A 23,857-nucleotide genomic window follows, 5' to 3' on the forward strand; every position below is an offset into this window, starting at 1 on the left:
CTGCAGCAATGGTATTAAAACATAACTTTTCATCTAACTATTAAATGAATAACCCCCGTGAAAACACCAATAAAAAGGTAAAGTATATGTGTATCAATAGCAATCACTGACCTTTACAACTCTACTATCACTATAGGGACTATCCATGTGATCCTACAAAAGTATCTAGAAATACAATCTTGGATACAAAGATATACCGCTCCAAATCTACACCAAATTAAGGCAAACATATGCCCAGAACGGAAAATAAATCAAAAGATAAATGTGCATCAAAGATAGTAACAATCCCGAACATTTGAATATAAGTCCCAACGCGTTTCTCACCGGAAGGTGCCGGGATCATCAGGGTACACCTGCTATATCATCAGCCATCCATGGGGAACAGTGAGTGGCTCCATTGTGAGCCATTATATTTATCACTATGTCCTTCTTGTTCTTTATTTATTTAGGTTTAAATCCTTTGTTGCGGTAAATTGTCTTTTTTGTCTATATTTTGCACATTGATGGATGTAATTTGGTCCTATATGCCCTGGTTATGATTTATGTTATATTGACTAACCATATCTGGAGGGCTGATACCCAGGTGCACCCTTGATGATTCCGACACCTTCCGGTGAGAAACTTGTTGGGACTTATATTCAAATGTTCAAGTGTATGGGATTGTTACTATCTTTAATGCACATTTTATCTTTTGATTTATTTTCTGTTATGGGTATATGTTTTCCTTAATTTGGTGTAGATTTGGAGCCGTATATGTTTGTATCCAAGATAGAATTTCTAGATACTTGAGGCCTTTTGTAGGATCACATGGATGATCCTTATAGTGACAGTACAGTTATAGAGGTCAGTGATTGCTATTGGTAAAGTACAAATACAGAGTGAAATTCCCTTTTATAATCTATAAGTATGTATGGGTGGGAGGGAGATATGTAAGATATAATGTTATAATGATGTACCTGGTTATTTTATACATTTATGGAGTTTGGGAATATAAACCAATGCGTATATCAGGGTGTTTCCCAATGGTATGACTTCCATGGGCTCGATTACATTTTAAAGGCTAAGGACAATGTTGAGAAGCATTTATCTATTCTTGATTTGCTCTTTCTATGGTACAAAAAAGGCAGGAAAAATGTAGGTACCACACTGTATGTCATCTAAGTATTATATAGTCACTTCAAGTCCTGCAAAGCAAGAGGCATTCTGGTGATACAGGCAGGTCCTGATATATTGGAATATACAGATAATAACAAAGGATTCACACATCCTTCAAAGATTTGTCCAGTTTGGAGACTCCTGGTTTATAGTTTGGGTTTCCCTAAGAGAAGCAAAGGGAAGATTACAGGGGGATCAATGAGCCTGTGTTCCATATTCCTGTTTTTACCCGTATCTTGCACATTTACCACAAATTGTACAGCAGCATTCCCGCACAGCTGTTTCATTATTGTAACTTGGTCATGTGATCACCCTCCATCCTGGACCACAGAAGGTTACATGGCCTAATGTGTCAGAGGCCGTAGTCAGAAGACATCACCTATCAGATTTCTTCTGCAAACTCCCAGACCCTCCCACCATACTGCTTCTGGTATCTCTATGGGATCAGTATATATATATAGTAGTTATACACCTCCCCTCCAGCTCGATTTGTATACTGCTGCTGTTATCTCTAAGGGATCAGTATATATATCGTAGTTATACACCTCCCCTCCAGCTCGATTTGTATACTGCTGCTGTTATCTCTATGGGATCAGGATATATATTAGTTATACAGTCATGACCGTAAATGTTGGCACCCCTGAAATTTTTCAAGAAAATTAAGTATTTCTCACAGGAAAGGATTGCAGTAACACATGTTTTTGCTATACACATGTTTATTCCCTTTGTGTGTATTGGAACTAAACCAAAAAAGGAAGGGAAAAAAAGCTAATTGGACATAATGTCACCAAACTCCAAAAAATGGTCTGGACAAAATTATTGATACCCTTAACTTAATATTTGGTTGCACACCCTTTGGAAAAAATAGCTGAAATCAGTGGCTTCTTATAACCATCAATAAGCTTCTTACACCTCTCAGCCGGAATATTGGACCACTCTTCCTTTGCAAACTGCTCCAGGTTATTTTGCGCTGACACTGATGCTCGCTGAGCCTGCAGGACAGCTTGAATATCTTTGCAACTTGTTTGGGGCTGCTTATCCACCATCCGGACCATTCAGCAATTTTTCTCTTCCGTCCACACCCAAGGAGATTAGCTACAGTGCCATGGGTTGCAAACTTCTTGATAATGTTGCGCACTGTGGACAAAGGCAAATCTAGATCTCTGGAGATGGACTTGTAACCTTGAGATTGTTGATATTTTTCCACGATTTTGGTTCTCAAGTCCTCAGACAGTTCTCTTCTCCTCTTTCTGTTGTCCATGCTTAGTGTGGCACACACAGACACACAATGCAAAGACTAAGTGAACTTCTCTCCTTTTTATCTGCTTTCAGGTGTGATTTTTATATTGCCCACACCTGTTACTTGCTCCAGGTGAGTTTAAAGGAGCATCACATGCTTGAAACAATCTTATTTTTCCACATTTTGTCCAGACCATTTTTTGGAGTTTGGTGTGACATTATGTCCAATTTGCTTTTTTTCCTCCCTTTTTTGGTTTAATTCCAATACACACAAAGGGAATAAACATGTGTATAGCAAAACATGTGTTACTGCAATACTTTCCTGTGAGAAATACTTCATTTTCTAGAAAAATTTCAGGTTTTCCAACATTTACGGCCGTGACTGTACACCTCCCCTCCAGCTCTATCTATATACTGCTGCTGCTATCTCTGTGGGATCAGGATATATAGTAGTTAAACACCTCTCCATCAGCTCTATCTATATACTGCTGCTATCTCTATGGGATCAGGATATTTAGTGGTTATACACCTTCTCTCGAGCTCTCTCTGTATACTGCTGCTGCTGCTATCTCTATTTGATCAGGATATATAGTAGTTATATATTTTCCCTCAAATTCTATCTGTATACTGCTGCTTTCTCTATGGGATCAGGATATATAGTAGTTGTACACCTCCCCTCCAGATCTATCTGTATACTGCTGCTCTCTCTATGGCATCAGGATATATAGTAGTTATACACCTCACCTTCAGCTCTATCTGTATACTGCTGCTATCACTATGGGATAAGGATATATTGTAGTTATACACCTCCCCTCCAGCTCTATCTGTATACTGCTGCTATCTCTATGGGATCAGGATATATTGTAGTTATACACCTCCCTTCTAACTCCATCTCTATACTGCTGCTGCTATTTCTATGAGATTAGGATATAAAGTAGAAATTCACACCTCCTGAGGCTGTGATTACACATTGCATTTATTGCTTATGGTGTTTGTTTCTGCAGAAACAGCCACAATGCAGTAAAATTAAAACATCCAAACACAGCCTAAATACTTCATAAGCCTTCAGAAAATACCTTAATTGTGATTATGGTTCAAATAACTTTGAATGAGAAAATGCATCAAAACTGCACATAATGTGAACAGGCCTCAACCCATTTTTGTGTCTCTAATGAATTCACCTGCGTGACCTCCAGCACCAGCAGCCTATTCAGATGACCAGGTGCAGTGATCAAACTCTGCATCCTCTGTCCGAAAAATATTCATAGAAAATGTAGGCAGCATGATCAAGTCATTTCAGTAATAGAATTGCATCCAATATGGAGTCTAACCCATGCCTGCCACATGAGCTAATACAGGTAATCACAAGGCATACACAAGAACCTCTAGATTATTGTCTAATAAAAGCCTGTGCCGCACTATTTAAGCAAAATAAATAAATAAAAATTCCTGGAGTGCTTCTTTATTTTATCAAAACAGGGTCTTGGTTCTGGCCTATAGCTATTAAAGGGGTACTCCGGTGAAAACCTTTTTTCTTTTAAATCAACTGGTGGCAGAAAGTTAAACATATTTGTAAATTACTTCTATTAAAAAATCTTATTCCTTCCTGTACTTATTAGCTGCTGAATACTACAGAGGAAATTCTTTTCTTTTTGGAATGCTCTCTGATGACATCACGAGCACAGTTCTCTCTGCTGACATTGTTATAATAATAATAATGCTTTATTTAATGTTGTCCTTAGTGGGATTTGAACCCAAGTCCCCAGCAGTGCAAGGCAGCAGTGCTAACCACCGAGCCCTTAGGATGCATCTGCTATGCACGGTCGCTAAAATGGACAGAGTTGTCAGCAGGGAGAACTGTGCTCGTGATGTCATCAGTGTTCCAAAAAGAAAGGAATTTCCTCTGTAGCATTCAGCAGCTAATAAGTACTGGAAGGATTAAGATTTTTTAATAGAAGTAATTTACAAATATGTTTAACTTTTCTGCCACCAGTTGATTTAAAAGAAAAAAGGTTTTCACCGGAGTACCCCTTTAAATCAGTATACTTAAAGGGGTTAGCCAGGAAAAAACTTTTTTATATATATATCAACAAGCTCCAGAAAGTTCAACAGATTTGTAAATTACATCGTTCATGCAGTAGAGACAGAGTCCGTTCGGCACAACCGCAGGATACTCCGGGTTCACCAATAAGTGTCCTCCCTACAGGCAGACGCAATGTGGATAGTGACTAAGTGTCCATAATGTGGTGGTGCTACCCCAAATAAAGCACAAGTCACGTTGCAATATCCACAATGAGAGAAAGATGGATGCACTCACCACTCCGAGGACGGTACAAAACGGCGCTTTATTCGGACATCAGTTACAAAAACGCTATGGAAAGCGTGCGGGGTAGGGAGTGCAGGACACCGCCAGCAAACAGGTTACAGCCGTTTCACCCGCGCATGCGGGCTTCTTCAGACCACACCTTCCAATGATGTGGGGCAGGTAAAGTACTCACCTACATCCACGTCACTGGTCAGGTAAAGTACTCACCTACATCCACGTCACTGGTCAGGTGATGACAAAAACAATCATGTGACGTTAAAACCATGATTAAAACAACAGACAGATAAGTCTATCTTATCGTTCATGCCCAGGGGCCCCTGGGCAGAGGTGCGTAGTATCCAGATAGCTTCGGTCTGCAAGAGTTTTTTCTTTCTATCTACGCCTTCTACTATAGGTATTTTCTCAATTCCAAAAGAAGTTTAAAGATAACGGGTCCCCTTTATGCATTTCATTAATATGCTGAATGACTCGTGGCGATGCTTTTAAAGATCGCAGTGAGTAAAGATGCTCCCGAAAACGGGTGTGCATTGGCCGTGTAGTGCTACCTACATAAAATCGGCCACAATTGCCCAAAGCATAGACTACAAAGTTAGTACGGCAGCACATACAGTGGTCCCTCAAGTTACAATATTAATTGGTTCCAGGACGACCATTGTATGTTGAAACCATCGTATGTTGAGACCAGAACTCTATGGAAACCTGGTAATTGGTTCTGAAGCCACCAAAATGTCATCCAAAAATAGGAAAAAGTGAGGATTAAAGATAAATATGTAGATATCTAATAGAGATAAAGCAAATCCTTACATATAAAAGTAATAAAGATCTGCTGGAAGATGTAATCACTGTCTATTTCAGTGTTTTACAACCAGGGTGCCTCCAGCTGTTGCAAAACTACAACTCCCAGCATGCCCGGACAGCCAAAGGCTGTCCGGACATGCTGGGAGTTGTAGTTTTGCAACAGCTGGAGGCAGCTTCTTTGGGAAACACTGGTCTATGTAGAGGACAGGAGCTTCTTCAGGGTCCTGTACAGAACACGCAATGTCCTAAAAAAAAAAAAGGAAAATGGAGCCGCCCTCACCTGATGCCCAAAGGAGCAGGTAACCCTGGTACAGGTAAAGAGTACAGAACATGTAATACCTCCCTGTACTGTAGGGGGCACTACCAGACACCAGTCAGTGCATACACTTCAGTAATACAGGTAAAGAGAAGTACAGAACATGTAATACCTCCCTGTACTGTAGGGGGCACTACCAGACATCAGTCAGTGCATGCACTTCAGTAATACAGGTAAAGAGTACATAATATGTAATACCTCCCTGTACTGTAGGGGGTGCTACCAGACACCAGTCAGTGCATACACTTCAGTAATACAGGTAAAGAGTACAGAACATGTAATACCTCCCTGTACTGTAGGGGGCGCTACCAGACACTAGTCAGTGCATGCACTTTAGGAATACACAGGCTTTACCAGTGAAATATCCATTCTGATTGGTCGGTTCTTCCAGCCATTGACACGTTTCGCAGATTCCATAGCATTGTATGTTGAGTCCGGTTTCAAGTTACAATGGTCCAGAAAAGACCATTGTATGTTGAAACTATTGTATGTTGAGGCCATTGTAAGTTGAGGGATCACTGTATAGTCATTGACACGTATCCCAGTGCCTCCCAAATTATATCTTGGTTTAGTGACAATTTGGGGGCACCATTTACAGCCTCCACATCTATAATTACCATTAGGAATGGAGCGCTTTAGCCAATTTTCGCTTTTGTTTTTCTTATTGTCACAGTATTTACTGTGTGTTAAAAGGTCGCCCAAATTTGACACCCGTTTATAAGCTATAAGCGGTTTTTGGCTACTATACTCCATTAAAGCTGGATCTTTCTGGATAAGATACCAGATTTTTCAATGGCATATTTTATAGTTTTGGACATAGGGCTGTGTTTAAACGTGAAACAGAATCTGGAATTTTCGTGGTTAATGGTTTTCTGAGCTGGTTTTTTGCAGGTTTTATGAATAAGTTGTTCTCTGTTCTGTTTCCTAGCTTTTTGATAGGCAGTATCTAAGGCTCCTTTTGGATGGCCACGGGCTATTAAGCTTCTAGTTAGATCATTCGCCTGAACATCAAAAGATGTCAGGGTACTGCCCATAAGGGACTGCTCAATAGAAGCTATTACAGAAGTTAAAGGGGTACTCCGGTGAAAAACTTTTTTTTTTTTTTTAAATCAACTGGTGCCAGAAAGTTAAACAGATTTGTAAATTACTTCTATTAAAAAAATCTTAATCCTTTCAGTACTTATGAGCTTCTGAAGTGGAGTTGCTCTTTTCTGTCTAAGTGCTCTCTGATAACACGTGTCTTGGGAACCACCCAGTTTAGAAGAGGTTTGTTATGGGGATTTTCTTCTAAACTGGGCGGTTCCCGAGACACGTGTTATCAGAGAGCACTTAGACAGAAAAGAACAACTCCACTTCAGAAGCTCATAAGTACTGAAAGGATTAAGATTTTTTTAATAGAAGTAATTTACAAATCTGTTGAACTTTCTGGAGCCAGTTGAGATATATATATATATATATATATAGATAGATAGATAGATAGATAGATAGATAGAGTTTTTTCCCGGAATACCCCTTTAAGCAGACCTAAGAAGAGAAGCAAAATCAGAAAAGGAAGCTGTATAGCAGACATAGTTAACCTTCAGCACTGCAGATGTTTTGGACTATATCTCCCATGATGGTCTTACAGCCAAAATACTGCCAAAGCATCGTGGGAGATGTAGTTCAAAGCATCTGCAGTGGCGAAGGTTTCCTATGCCTGATGTATAGTATAGTGTCCCTACATAGATTATTGCTGCTTATTACCAATTTATACACTAGAGGGCAGCAGTCAATCAAATAGCGAAGCAACCAAGACTCAATATGTCTCATAACTGGGATCCCAACCTCATGTCGAGTGGATGATCAAAAGATTTGCACAATGCTGAATTCATTCAGTAATTGGAAAATCTGGTGCGGTAATGACTGCAATGTCTGTACAGTGCATGTTATCTACAGAACGTGAAATCAACTAGAGAAGAGCTTAAATATGGTGCATATGTCTGAGCGCATTTACACAAGCATTACAAACAACCCATTAGGGCTGTGGTCTCCAACCTGTGGACCTCCAGATGTTGCAAAACTACAACTCCCAGCATGCCCGGACAGCCAAAGGCTGTCCGGGCATGCTGGGAGTTGTAGTTTTGCAACATCTGGAGGTCCGCAGCTTGGAGACCACTGCTTTTGGGGATCCCCCCCTGCAGGAACAGCCCTAAACTAAAGACCCCCCCCCCCCCCAAAACACTTACTGGTTATACTATTAAAATAAATAACTTCTCTATAAATGCCAAATAACAGGCTAAAATTTTAAGTCCTTGACAAAGCCGGTATGTCAGTGTTGGCTGTCCGGGCATGCTGGGAGTTGTAGTTTTGCAACAGCTGGAGGCAAACTGTTTGGAGAACACTTTATATTAATACCACGGAGCACATCAGTCTAGAAGATAGTGTTTACCCAAAATGTTGCGCACAGTTTTCATTTGGAGACATGATAAATAAAAGATTAAAGGTGATCTGCAGTGTTAGACACTTATTCCCTATCCTCAGGATAGGGGATAAGTGTCTGATCGTGGGGGTCCGAAATCCCCGCAATATCCTGTACGGGGCCCCAGCTCTACCGCGGCCCTCCCGTGCAGAAGGCGTTCCGGCCGACACCCCCCCCCCCCCTCTCCATATATCTCTATGGAATAGTCGAAGATGCAACGTTCATACATTCCCACCCCTCCCATAGAGCTGTATGAAGAGGGAGTGTCGACGACACACGCAAGGCCGGGTCCCTATACGGGAGATCACGGGGGTCCCAGCGGTCGGACCCCCCAGTGATTAAACATACAAGTCATCAGGTGGTACCCAGATCTGCCACCCGTACACACAAAAACCAGTTGTATCACTAGGAAACACCACAACTTTATGATTGGGAAGGTTCGACCTCTGGGGCCCCTTCAATCCTGAGAATATAGGGACCTCGGTGCTTGTTTAGGCTTTGTTCACACTCTTCTGGGCTGGGTTCACATCACGTTTTTGCCATACTGTTTTCAATCCATTTTTCTAAAGAAAACTGTATGGCAAAAAAAAAACGGATGGAACAGTATGGGAAAAAGTAAACCGTATGCGTTTTTAAACGTGCATACAGTTCCGTCCATTTTTATAAAAAAAAACAAAAACATACGTTTTTGATAATTTTGTCCATTTTTAATAGGAGGGGCGTTGGGTGGGGACTTTAGGATGTAAATGCGCAGGTGCAAAGTAAAAAACGTATACGGTTTCCTGTATGGAACCGTATACATGTGCGTTTCCCATTGACATCCATGTTAAAAAAAAATGTACGCGGTTGCAGTATGGTCTTTAAACCGGAGTCAAAACCGTGGTTGACCACGTTTTTGTCTCCGGTTTAAAAACCGTACTGCAACCGCATACGTTTTTTTTAACATGGATGTCAATGGGAAACGCACATGTATATGGTTCCATACGGGAAAAACGTATACGTTTTTACTTTGCACATGCGCATTTGAATCCTAAAGTCCCCTCCCATTAAAAGTGGACAAAATTTTCAAAAACGTATGTTTTTTTTTTTTTTTATATAAAAACTGACGGAACTGTATGCACTTTTAAAAACGTATACGGTTTACTTTTTTCCATACTGTTCCATCTGTTTTTTTGCCATACGGTTTTCTTTAGAAAAACGGATTGAAAACAGTACGGCAAAAACGTAGTGTGAACCCAGCCTAACTCAGGTTTGCGAAGCCCTGGGTGCAAATGATGAATGTAGCTATAGGCTCCCATTAACCCATCGGAGGCTTTCTTTTTCAATCACAGGCAATTACGGATGTGTATAAGAGCAACAGACCTCAATAGAAGCTATTACAGAAGTTAAAATGATAAACTTTTTTTTTTTTTTAAATCAACTAGTGCCAGAAAGTTAAACAGATTTGTAAATTACTTCTATTAAAAAATCTTAATCCTTCCTGTACTTTTTAGCTGCTGAATACTACAGAGGAAATTCTTTTCTTTTTGAAACACAGAGCTCTCTGCTGACATCACGAGCACAGTGCTCTCTGCTGACATCTCTGTCCATTTTATGAACTGTCCAGAACAGCATATGTTTGCTATGGGGATTTCCTTTTACACTGGACAGTTCCTAAAAATGGACAGAGATGTCAGCAGAGAGCACTGTGCTCATGATGTCAGCAGACCTGTGTTTCAAATGGAAAATAATTTCCACTGTAGTATTCAGCAGCTAATAAGTACAGGAAGGATTAAGATTTTTTAATAGAAGTAATTTACAAATCTGTTTAACTTTCTGGCACCAGTTGATTTAAAAAAAAAAAAAAAGTTTTTCACCGGAGTACCCCTTTAAGAAAAAGCTGTAGTAAAAAGAAGGCAGAAAACCAACAAGACACGAAAACACGAAATAAATCAGTGTAGTATCATTCAGGCAAACTGATAAATTCAAAAAAATATTAAAGGGTATCGAGTCAAGCAAATAAAAGCGATTCTCCCATCCAGACTGCCCCAGTGATCACCGAAGAAATTCCTGTTATTCAGTTCAAGACAATCCACAAAGTTCCGACGCATTTCCCAGTTATTTAATATGCCAATATTGGGATTCATCAGGGGACAAGTATAACATGATTATGCAGTCAAGCAGAATAACATGGTTGCAAGTTACCAAAACAGTCACTCAGGTCCTATCGATAAAGGTAGGTACACTTTCTCCACAATATCCAGGAATAATGGCAAAGGGGTCACAGATGAGAGGACCCCCTCTATGAGTTGTAATGGCTGCAGCCAGTAACCAACATATATCATTAGATGGCTATACATGTGTCATTGCTGAGCAGAGAAAACTTACATGGGGACGCCATGCTAAATCGGGGAATGCTACCCCTTCCTTTTCAGAATCTCAGACCTCCACCGATCATAAGATCACGTCATGAGATGGAACACCCATCTAAATAAGCAAAAGATCATTATATAAATATATGAGCGCAAAACATTAATTCTCCAGTAAACTGTCTTTTTTATGTGTCTAGCTTCTGTATTTGGCTCACAAATCCCTCTGTTCTGCTGCTCACTCATTCTGACATCCACTGCTCAGGAAGGGGCATGTCCAAAGTAAGCACTGAGCCTGCCCTCACTCACCATGCCTTCACTTCCTCCCTGAGGCTGCTGTGCTGTGTCTCTTCATCCAATCACTGCCGGCTGCCCTGTAACCCCTTCTTCTCTGTTTTCATGCTGCAGTCTGATAGGACAGGAGTGAGCACAGAGGAGTACTAGTCCCGCCCTCACTTCAGCTGGGACAAAAATGATGCTGCAGCCGGACAGGATTATGTTCTGGATAGACCCTAGTGGCGTTTTCTTTATTAGCCATGATTTCTATAAAAAGGAGAGGAAAAAAATTACGAAGTCTATTACAAAGGTTAATGTTTTGCATATATATAACATTAACAACAGGTAAAAAGTTATTGATTCTGACAGTGCCCATTTAACTCTTTTTTTTTTAAAGGAATGGAGACATATTTGTGATTTTTCATCTTTGAGGAAAATCTAAGGCCACGTGTTACATTCTTGTAATATCTGAATACATCTCATTCAGTGAGTTTAAAGCAATACAAGCTGAAAAATGCCATTTATGTAAGTTAACTTCAGCAATGGAACATAAAGTGTTGGATCCCATTGCATACTTACCATGTGATCTACTATACCAGTGTTTACCAAACCAGTGTGCCTCCAGCTGTTGTAAAACTACAACTCCCAGCATGCCCGGACAGCCTTTGGCTGTCCGGGCATGCTGGGAGTTGTAGTTTTGCAACAGCTGGAGGCACACTGGTTTGGAAACGCTGCACTATTTTGTCCACCATGTTCCTCTAGTACATAGGTCTCCAACCCAGTCATCAAGGCCACCAACAGTCCAGGATCCGATTCCCTGTTCTATTCCAATGAAAAAACCCGAAATTTTGGGGACCACTGCTCCAGTATGTAGGTATGAATCCACACTACCACTGATCTGGGGGGACCCATATATGCAGTATGTGCAGTACATAGACCATTGATATCACTGGGCAATGTGTAATACTTAATTTCCCCAGTGGGGACGCTGTAATGAAACATAACACTCACAACCAGGGTCCTTCCCAGATTACAGATGATCACAGCCGTGGGAAATACTGTGATGACCATCTTATAGTCATGGGACCCCTGTAATCAAAATGGTTTGTCCAAAGCTGACTATAATCTGTTCTTAAAGGGGTACTCCCATGGAAAACTTTTTTTTTTTAATTAACTGGTGCCAGAAAGTTAAACAGATTTGTAAATAAAAAAAAATATTAATCCTTCCAGTACCTTTTAGGGGCTGTATACTACAGAGAAAATGTTTTTCTTTTTGGATTTCTCTTCTGTCACAACCACAGTGCTCTCTGCTGACCATTTTAGGAACTGTCCAGAGCAGGAGAAAATCCCCAAAGCAAACATATGCTGCTCTGGACAGTTCCTAAAATGGAAAGCAGAGGTCAGCAGAGAGCACTGTGGTCGTCACAGAAGAGAAACAAAAAAAGAAAAGCATTTCCTCTGTAGTATACAGCCTCTAAAAAGTACTGGAAGGATGAATATTTTTTAATAGACGTAATTTACAAATCTGTTTAACTTTCTGGCACCAGTTGATAAAAAAAAAAGTTTTTCACGGGAGTACCCCTTTAACTAGTTTCTCCCCTTGTCACTGGATCCATGAAGTTGCAACAGTCATTTTATAATGTATGGAGTTACCATCCAGTCACAGGGTCACTCAGGCTTCATAGGCGTGCCTAAACCCCACTCTCTCTCTTCCCCCCTACCTTCTTTGTATTTATTCACGTGCAAAATTTGAAAACCATGTTATTTATTAAAGGGGTACTCCGTAGAGAAAAACTCATGTTTTCAAATCAACCGGTGCCAGAAAGTTATACAGATTTGTTAATGACTTCTATATTAAAATCCTAATCCTTCCAGTACTTAGCTGCTGTATGCTCCAGAGAAAGTTGCGTAGTTCTTTCCAGTCTGACTACAGTGCTCTCTGCTGACACCTCTGTCCATGTCAGGAACTGTCCAGAGCAGAAGCAAATCCCCAAAGCAAATCTCTTCTGCCCTGAACAGTTCCTGACACAGACAGAGGTGGCAGCAGAGAACACTGTGGTCAGACTGGAAAGAATTACACAACTGTCTCTGCAGTATACAGCAGCTTATAAGTACTGGAAGGATTAAGATTTTTATATAGAAGTAATTTACAAATCTGGCACCAGTTTATTTGAAAAAATGTGTTTTCCTCCAGAGTACCCCTTTAACTTTCAGGTATAGGAGCAGCTATTTACAACTGTAAATAAAGGAGCTCACTAGCCTTATGAGACATTTCTAAAAAGTGTTCTACTTGGCTGCACATCGCAGTCTACACATAGGGGCATAGAACGGCTCAGCGATCACGTTGGTCACTTCCTGGAGTGCGCTGCTGTAACCTGTGAGACTAAACTAGTTCTGTTACATTTTCCAGATTTCTTGGTCCATATAACAGCATATTTATAGATATATTGCATTTTTATAATGTCATGTACAAAACGTGAGTAACAATATATTCTACTAATTCAAACTTTTTATTTTAACAAAATTAGTATGTTTACAATTACCCCTATAACTTTCCTATTTTTCCGTATACAGGGCTGTATGAGGGCTCATATTTTGCGCCGTGATCTGTAGTTTTTATTGGTACAACGGACACAGACAGAGGTGGCAGCAAAGAGCACTGTGGTCATAATGGAAAAAAATACACAACTTCCTCTGGAGCATACAGCAGCTGATAAGTACTGGAAGGATTAAAGGGGTACTCCGGCGCTAACACATCTTATCCCCCTATCCAAAGGATAAGATGCCTGATCGCGGGGTCCCGCCGCTGGGGACCCCCGTGATCTTGCACGCAGCACCCCGTTAAAATCAGTTCCCGGAGCATGTTTGCTCCGGGTCTGATTACTGGCGATCACGGGGCCGGAGCATTGTGTCATCAGGGCTCCGCCCCCGTGTGATATCACAGCTCCGCCCCCTCAATGCAAGCCTATGGGAGGGGGCGTGACAGCCATCACGCCCCCTCCCATAGGCTTGCATTGAGGGGCGGAGCGTGACGTCACAATGCTCCGGCCTCGTGATCGCCAGTAATCAGACCCGGAGCGAATATGCTCCGGGGACTGATTGTAACGGGGTACTGCGTGCAAGATCACGGGGGTCCCCAGGGGCGGGATCCCCACGATCAGGCATCTTATCCCCTATCCTTTGGATAGGGGATAAGATGTGTTAGCACCGGAGTACCCCTTTAAGATTTTTATATAGAAGTCATTTGCAAATCTGTATAACTTTCTGGCACCAGCTAATTTAAGAACATTTTATTTTCCTATGGAGTACTCCTTTAAACCTGAATTCCCTCACTATACTTTGCTCCACATGAGCGTGATGTCGTCCATCGTCCAACCGGGGGAGCAAGTGCCACCATGGCAGAGAGAAGGGGATTCATTGAATGGCTGAGGACAGGTGTGGAAATGACAATCTTCATGCTCTACTGCATTGCAGGCCAGCTGGGTCAGCGCCAGCGCCTGTGTCAGCAGAACTGTCTCTGCTTCGCCCGTCTTCTGGACGTCCTTTCAGCGCAGGTGACCGCTATTCGTATGTTACACTCAAAAGGGTATGTGCATATCATGTGCATGTCTATGGGCAGCTGAAGACTGGACTAGAAATAACCACAGCTGCTGCACAACCTCATTGTATAATATTGGTATATTAACCTTTTCATCGCAATATTCTGTTTTGAGGCAGGGCTTTAAAGGGTAACTCCAGCGCTGATGTGACGAGTGACACGTCTTTTTTTTTTTGTGCTGCTTTTTTCAGCTGCTTTTGCAATTTCCCTTTGAAGTAAATGGGTGCAGGAAACAGTGCTCCTTTTTTGGGCTTCTTATGGAGTTTCTTTTACACCCTGTGAACATACCCTATGGGTAGGATCACATAGAGCGCACCTGCAGCGTATTTCCTGGTGCAGATGCGCCACCATCAGTCACAAGAGGGAGCTCCCTGCTGCGATTGGGTTGCTCTGTGTGTCCGCTCGTAGCAGTGGATTTCTTGCTGCACATCTTTTACCAGCAGGCCCTGCGTCTACAGCAGGAAATCTGCCGCCACAAGCGGTCACACTGCAGCAGGAAGCTCGCTCTTATTAAAATATGCTGCAGATGCAGTGTAATTTTTGCTACCGCTTAATGCATCCTACTTTATTGGGTAAGAAAATACACAGCAGCAAAATACGGCACATGTGACCCTACCCTAGAACTAGGTTTCCATTTTTTTTTTTTACCTGAAAAAAATGCCACAAAACCTGCTCTATCATTTTGACCTCCAAAGATACAGTTTTTGTGGTGTTTTTTGTCAAGAATAGTTGGTCTTGTTTTTTTTTCCTTTGGCGTTTTTTTTTTTTTCATGAAAATTCATGCGATTCTTTCATGTGACTCAAGGACTTCTATTGGTGAAGTGGGGGGGGGGGGGAATGCAGAAAAAACTCCAATGCTAAACTCTTGAAATGGATCGCAACCGGACCCGGTTTAAGATGAGTTTCTGCCCCCTCCTAATTAGGCAAAGAAATCACTCTGACACGCAATTCCACCGCACTTTCATGTTTCCTCCTGTACAGGGGGCTCCCTTACTCATGTCTCCCCCATGTCTGTTCCTGTATAGGGGGCTCTTCTTCCTCATGTCTCTTATAGGGGGGTACTCCCTCCTCTCCTCATGTCTCTTGTACAGGGGGCTCCCCCTCATGTCTTCATGTCTCTCCCATATGTGCTCCTGTACAGGGGGCTCCCCCTCCTCATGTCTTCCCCATATCTGTTCCTGTACAGTGGGCTTACCCTCCTGTCTCCCCATGTCTGCTTCTGTACAGGGGGCTCCCCTCCTCATATCTGCTCCTGTATATGGAGGCTCCCCTCCTCATATCTGCTCCTGTATATGGAGGCTCCCCTCCTCATATCTGCTCCTGTATATGGAGGCTCCCCTCCTCATATCTGCTCCTGTATATGGAGGCTCCCCTCCTCATGTCTGGGGGGCTCCCCCTCCTCATATCTACTCCTGTATATGGAGGCTCTCCTCCTCATATCTGTTATACAGGGGGCTCCCCCTCCTCATATCTGCTCCTGTATATAGAGGCTCCTCTCCTCATATCTGCTCCTGTATATGGAGGCTCCTCTTCTCATTTCTGCTCCTGTATATGGAGGCTCCTCTCCTCATGGCTCCCTCATATCTGCTCCTGTATATGGAGGCTCCCCTCCTCATGGCTCCCTCATATCTGCTCCTGTATATAGAGGCTCCTCTCCTCATATCTGCTCCTGTATATAGAGGCTCCTCTCCTCATATCTGCTCCTGTATATGGAGGCTCTCCTCCTCATATCTGCTCCTGTATATGGAGGCTCCTCTCCTCATATCTGCTCCTGTATATAGAGGCTCCTCTCCTCATATCTACTCCTGTATATAGAGGCTCCTCTCCTCATATCTGCTCCTGTATATGGAGGCTCCTCTCCTCATATCTGCTCCTGTATATAGAGGCTCCTCTCCTCATATCTGCTCCTGTATATAGAGGCTCCTCTCCTCATATCTGCTCCTGTATATGGAGGCTCCCCTCCTCATGGCTCCCTCATATCTGCTCCTGTATATAGAGGCTCCTCTCCTCATATCTACTCCTGTATATGGAGGCTCCTCTCCTCATATCTGCTCCTGTATATAGAGGCTCCTCTCCTCATATCTGCTCCTGTATATGGAGGCTCTCCTCATATCTGCTCCTGTATATGGAGGCTCTCCTCATATCTGCTCCTGTATATGGAGGCTCCTCTCCTCATATCTGCTCCTGTATATGGAGGCTCTCCTCCTCATATCTGCTCCTGTATATGGAGGCTCCACTCCTCATATCTGCTCCTGTATAGAGAGGCTCCTCTCCTCATATCTGCTCCTGTATATAGAGGCTCCTCTCCTCATATCTGCTCCTGTATATAGAGGCTCCTCTCCTCATATCTGCTCCTGTATATAGAGGCTCCCCTCCTCATGTCTGTTATACAGGGGGCTCCCTCTCCTCATATCTGCTCCTGTATATGGAGGCTCCCCTCCTCATATCTGCTCCTGTATATGGAGGCTCCCCTCCTCATATCTGCTCCTGTATATGGAGGCTCCCCTCCTCATGTCTAGGGGGCTCCCTCTCCTCATATCTGCTCCTTTATATGGAGGCTCCCCTCCTCATGTCTGTTATACAGGGGGCTCCCCCTCCTCATATCTGCTCCTGTATATGGAGGCTCCCCCTCCTCATATCTGCTCCTGTATATAGAAGCTCTTCTCCTCATATCTGCTCCTTTATATGGAGTCTCTCCTCCTCATATCTGTTATACAGGGGGCTCCCCCTCCTCATATCTGCTCCTGTATATAGAAGCTCTTCTCCTCATATCTGCTCCTGTATATGGAGGCTCCCCTCCTCATGTCTGTTATACAGGGGGCTCCCCCTCCTCATATCTGCTCCTGTATATAGAAGCTCCCCTCCTCATATCTGCTCCTGTATATGGAGGCTCCTCTCCTCATATCTGCTCCTGTATATGGAGGCTCCCCTCCTCATATCTGCTCCTGTATATGGAGGCCCCCCTCCTCATATCTGCTCCTGTATATGGAGGCTCCTCTCCTCATATCTGCTCCTGTATATGGAGGCTCTCCTCCTCATATCTGCTCCTGTATATGGAGGCTCCCCTCCTCATATCTGCTCCTGTATATAGAGGCTCCTCTCCTCATATCTGCTCCTGTATATGGAGGCTCCTCTCCTCATATCTGCTCCTGTATATAGAGGCTCCTCTCCTCATATCTGCTCCTGTATATAGAAGCTCCCCTCCTCATATCTGCTCCTGTATATAGAGGCTCCCCTCCTCATGTCTGTTATACAGGGGGCTCCCTCTCCTCATATCTGCTCCTGTATATGGAGGCTCCCCTCCTCATATCTGCTCCTGTATATGGAGGCTCCTCTCCTCATATCTGCTCCTGTATATGGAGGCTCCTCTCCTCATATCTGCTCCTGTATATGGAGGCTCCCCTCCTCATATCTCCTCCTTTATATGGAGGCTCCTCTCCTCATATCTGCTCCTGTATATGGAGGCTCCTCTCCTCATATCTGCTCCTGTATATGGAGGCTCCTCTCCTCATATCTGCTCCTGTATATTGAGGCTCCCCTCCTCATATCTGCTCCTGTATATTGAGGCTCCCCTCCTCATATCTGCTCCTGTATATGGAGGCTCCCCTCCTCATATCTGCTCCTGTATATGGAGGCTCCCCTCCTCATATCTGCTCCTGTATATGGAGGCTCCCCTCCTCATATCTGCTCCTGTATATGGAGGCTCCTCTCCTCATATCTGCTCCTGTATATTGAGGCTCCCCTCCTCATGTCTGGGGGCTCCCTGACTGCAGACAACAAGCGCCCCATCCTCCTGAGAGAGCACCTGCGCACTGCTCCTCACCGCATCTGCATATCCCGGCTCCCGCCGCCTCTGATTGGTCGGCCGTCTGTTGTGCTCTTAGAAGGCGGCCGCTGATTGGTCGGCCCGGCCGTCGCTCCTCGCTGCACCTGACGCTTCCTGAAGTCTGGCTCAATGTGTCGGAACTGCCATGTTCCTGGTGGAGAATTAAATGTCGGAAGGGGGAGAGGCCGAGCGGAGCCCAGTGACAGGTGAGTGTCACCCCGGAGCCCCCACAGACCCTGCCACATGTACCCCATAATATACGGTCACCCTATACATTATGCAGACACCGCTCCTGTGATGGGCAGACACCACCTACAGCACCTGGACACGTCTGAGCCTCATATACCTAAACATTTACCTCATAAATTGTATATACCCCTTATCTAACATATATACACCCCATATATGATACAGACATGCCATGTCTATGGCCTTGCCCCAAATATTTACCTCATAAATTATATATACACCCCATATATTAAACATTAATGTCATTTCTATGGCTGAGCCCCAAATATTTACCTCATAAATCATATATAAACCCCATATATTATACATTGATGTAATATCTATGGCTGAGCCCCAAATATTTACCTCATAAATTATATATACACCCCATATATTATACATTTCTGTAACATCTATGGCTGAGCCCCAAATATTTACCTCATAAATTATATATACACCCCATATATTATACATTGATGTAATATCTATGGCTGAGCCCCAAATATTTACCTCATAAATCATATATGAACCCCATATATTATACATTGATGTACTATCTATGGCTGAGCCCCAAATATTTACCTCATAAATCATATATAAACCCCATATATTATACATTGATGTAATATCTATGGCTGAGCCCCAAATATTTACCTCATAAATCATATACACCCCATATATTAAACATAATTGCCATTTATATGTCTGAGCCCCAAATATTTACCTCATAAATTATATATACACCCCATATATTATACATTTCTGTAATATCTATGGCTGAGCCCCAAATATTTACCTCATAAATCATATATACACCCCATATATTATACATTGATGTAATAGCTATGGCTGAGCCCCAAATATTTACCTCATAAATCATATATATTCCCCATATATTATACATTGATGCAATATCTATGGCTATTACCCAAATATTTACCTCATAAATCATATATACACCCCATATATTATACACTAATGCTATTTCTATGTCTAAGCCCCAAATATTTACCTCATAATCATATATACACCCGATATATTGTACATTAATGTCATTTTTATGGCTGAGGCCAGAATATTTACCTCAGAAATCATACATACACCCCATATATTATACATTAATGTAATTTCTATGGCTGAGCCCCGAATATTTACCCAATAAATCATACATACACCCCATATATTATACATTAATGTAATTTCTATGGCTGAGACACAGGTATTTACCTCATAAATCATATGTTCACCCCAAATTTTATGCATATTCTACAGATATGTCATTTGTATGGATTAACCCTGTAACATTCACCTCATAAATCTCACATATTTCCCTCATCTACCATATATACACCCCATATATGATATTCATGTCATTTTTATACCCCTCATTTTATGGAAAACATACCCCTCAGCCCTCTGTGTATTTATATGTATATATGCACCCCTGTCTATGATAGACATATACACACACACACCCTTCATCTAACATATATACACCTTTTATCTGTTACATCCCGTATATGGTTCATAATATACATGTATGTAACCCCTCAATATATATTTGATATATACACCCTATAAACCAGTGATCTCTAAATTGTCAACCTACAGATGTTTACAAAACTACAACCCCCAGCATGCCCGGACAGCCGTTGGCTGTCCGGGCATGTTGGGGGTTGTAGTTTTGCATAATCTGGAGGTCAACAATTTGGAAATTACTTCCATACATGATATATTCATGTAATTTTTCTAGCTAAACCACAACCCCTCCTCTGATATATTTATATACACCCCCAAATTACAATCTATTGGGGAGATTTAGCAAAACCTGTATAGAGGAATGATGGTGCAGTTATCCATAGCAACCAATCAGATCGCTGTATTCATTTTTGAAAAGACCTCTGAAAAATATGTGATCTGATTGGTTGCTATGGGCAACTTTTCCTCCACACAGGTTTTGATAAATCTCCCCCTATATTCTTAAATCATTGATATTACTTACCACCTATACCCTTTATAAATATACCCACCCTATATCCATAAATAAGCTTGTTTACCCCCTAGATTTACTCTCCCATATATACTGCTCCCTCCTGTATGATCGCTGTGTTCCCTGCTCCCCCTGTATGATCGCTGTGTTCCCTGCTCCCTCCTGTATGATCGCTGTGTTCCCTTCTCCCCCTGTATGATTTCTGTGTTCCCTGCTCCCTCCTGTATGATCGCTGTGTTCCCTGCTCCCTCCTGTATGATCGCTGTGTTCCCTTCTCCCTCCTGTATGATCGCTGTGTTCCCTGCTCCCTCCTGTATGATTTCTGTGTTCCCTGCTCCCTCCTGTATGATCGCTGTGTTCCCTGCTCCCTCCTGTATGATCGCTGTGTTCCCTGCTCCCTCCTGTATGATCGCTGTGTTCCCTGCTCCCTCCTGTATGATCGCTGTGTTCCCTGCTCCCTCCTGTATGATCGCTGTGTTCCCTGCTCCCTCCTGTATGATCGCTGTGTTCCCTGCTCCCTCCTGTATGATCGCTGTGTTCCCTGCTCCCTCCTGTATGATCGCTGTGTTCCCTGCTCCCTCCTGTATGATCGCTGTGTTCCCTGCTCCCTCCTGTATGATCGCTGTGTTCCCTGCTCCCTCCTGTATGATCGCTGTGTTCCCTGCTCCCTCCTGTATGATCGCTGTGTTCCCTGCTCTCTCCTGTATGATCGCTGTGTTCCCTGCTCCCTCCTGTATGATCGCTGTGTTCCCTGCTCCCTCCTGTATGATCGCTGTGTTCCCTGCTCCCTCCTGTATGATCGCTGTGTTCCCTGTTCCCTCCTGTATGATCGCTGTGTTCCCTGCTCCCTCCTGTATGATCGCTGTGTTCCCTGCTCCCTCCTGTATGATCGCTGTGTTCCCCTCTCCACCTGTATGATCGCTGTGTTCCCTGCTCCCTCCTGTATGATCGCTGTGTTCCCCTCTCCACCTGTATGATCGCTGTGTTCCCCTCTCCCCCTGTATGATCGCTGTGTTCCCTTCTCCCCCTGTATGATCGCTGTGTTCCCTGCTCCCTCCTGTATGATCGCTGTGTTCCCTGCTCCCTCCTGTATGACCGCTGTGTTCCCTGCTCCCTCCTGTATGACCGCTGTGTTCCCTGCTCCCTCCTGTATGACCGCTGTGTTCCCTGCTCCCTCCTGTATGACCGCTGTGTTCCCTGCTCCCTCCTGTATGATCGCTGTGTTCCCTGCTCCCTCCTGTATGATCGCTGTGTTCCCTGCTCCCTCCTGTATGATCGCTGTGTTCCCTGCTCCCTCCTGTATGATCGCTGTGTTCCCTGCTCCCTCCTGTATGATCGCTGTGTTCCCTGCTCCCTCCTGTATGATCGCTGTGTTCCCTTCTCCCCCTGTATGATCGCTGTGTTCCCTTCTCCCCCTGTATGATCGCTGTGTTCCCTTCTCCCCCTGTATGATCGCTGTGTTCCTCTCCGCTTCCTCTAGATGCTCCATATATCTGCTCTTATATATGCAGCACCTTTGCAGCCTTGTCCTCCACACTGCCCTGTATATTATACATCTATTGATGTCCGTGCAGCCCACTCATTGTGGCCTGTGTCTCCCCTTATATTTGCTATTCTTGTGCTTGAGACATCCCTGCAGCTCCTTCCAGGGCTCCTCCATCCTCCTCCATCTCCTCTTACACAGCATTTATAATCCCTCTGAATCTGCTCATTGTATACATGCCTTCCTTGAAAATCCCTTACTATATTTCTTTATATGCTGCAGATCCTGTCACATATAATCACATCCTATTCCGCACCCTCCAGATGTACTAATATATTCATTCAATGCTGACCTATATCTCCCCATTGAAAACAATCTTCATACAGTACAGCGGGGCCTTTAAAATCTTGTTACAGTAAGACGAAGGTGTAGGTGTCACTTGAAAAATCTAGGCCCTGTGTGAAACCTTACTATGAGCGCTAATGGCGGCACCCCGTTAGGGAGATCTGGGGGGGGGTCCCAGCGGTCGAACCCCCCGCAATCAAACACTTATATAAGTGTATATTGCGCTGCAGTTGTCCTTTAAGTGTGAATGAGCCCTTACTGCTTTCTTGGGTGGCAGGAGGGTGATTTTGGGCCCCATAGACCCAGGTACAATACAGCTTTTGCCCCTCCTGTAGAATACTACTTTTATGGTTACCTACTGTTTTGGCATGTACATAAAACCATACACATGCCAGGTTGATGCTTCTCAGTTAACACTGTTCATAATTAATTAAATAATATAACTCACCATTTTAAAATATCGGATAATGGGTGCAAGTTGTACGGACTACTGTGAACCTCCACACTGCAAATTGGGGCCACAGCAAGGTTGGCATATGCATGGTCTGGGTTCACACTTTCCTTGTCAAAGACCCTCCCTCCTATCCCCGACAGTTGCCAGACTACAGTATTTGAGGGGTCTTCAATGTTTACTACACTTGCAAAAATTGATTGTGTTCTGACTTGATTGCACTATACGTTATATTGAAGATTGGTCCCATGAGTGCTGATTTTGGGGGTTATGGCTGCGGCTGGAGTCTTTTTACTTTGTGTCTTTGCAGGTGTTGCAGGGATGGGATAAGGATATTATCCTGTGCCATGTTCATTCATTCTGCCTATGATGTGCAACACTCCCCCTTGATCCCTGGGATGGGAATGCTTACTTGGAGCCTAACATGTATACGCTGAGGTCACCACATGCTGGTCTTTAGCGGTCTTCAACCTGTGACACCCCAGCTGTTGCAAAGCTGAAACTCCCATTGTGCTATGCAACATCTGGCGATAAACATGTTGGAGATCATTGCTGGGCATCATATTATAGTGACAGAAATAAAAAAAAGTTTGCTTGTCTGGAAAATCTCCATAGACCTCTGTTTATATGAAGGAGAAGGAATCATCATACGTTTTTAAAAACCACAAGACACTTGTTAATATGAGGTGTTGTAGCTGAGGACGGGGCTGGTTTGGATGGCTCATGATATGATTTGGTGCTTTTAGTGTTATGTTTTGGTGTACACACTGCTGACCTGTGACAATGTTTCTAACCTGATATTAGTGGGGAAGCCAATATCGCTCCCCACAACAACCCCAGAAGCTGCCTCTTTGATATGCACAGCACAGTTTCCTCATGTTTAGCATGAAGGAGCTTATTGTTCTTGGGGTGGTATGATGACTTTACCCATTGCACTGGATGCTTTTGCTGTGTGTAGTGAAAACAATAGTGAAAGTGACTGACAATGAAAGTTCCTTTGAGTTTACATCAGGTGCTTAG

At 43.2% G+C, this 23,857-nt stretch overlaps 1 protein-coding gene across 7 annotated transcripts in view; it reads left to right on the forward strand.

Annotated features, from left to right (window-relative positions):
* Nucleotides 1-18,389: 18,389 nt before the first annotated feature.
* Nucleotides 18,390-23,857, forward strand: part of RALGPS1 (Ral GEF with PH domain and SH3 binding motif 1) — a 409,196-nt gene continuing 403,728 nt past the window's right edge. For all 7 annotated transcript variants that reach the window (XM_056538115.1, XM_056538117.1, XM_056538118.1 and 4 more), the window contains exon 1: nucleotides 18,390-18,546. The gene's annotated coding sequence lies outside the window, so the exon portion shown is untranslated. The remainder of the gene's footprint in view (nucleotides 18,547-23,857) is intronic.

Source organism: Hyla sarda, chromosome 9 (genome assembly GCF_029499605.1).
Source record: "Hyla sarda isolate aHylSar1 chromosome 9, aHylSar1.hap1, whole genome shotgun sequence".
In the NCBI taxonomy this organism is placed as follows: Eukaryota; Metazoa; Chordata; class Amphibia; order Anura; family Hylidae; genus Hyla; species Hyla sarda.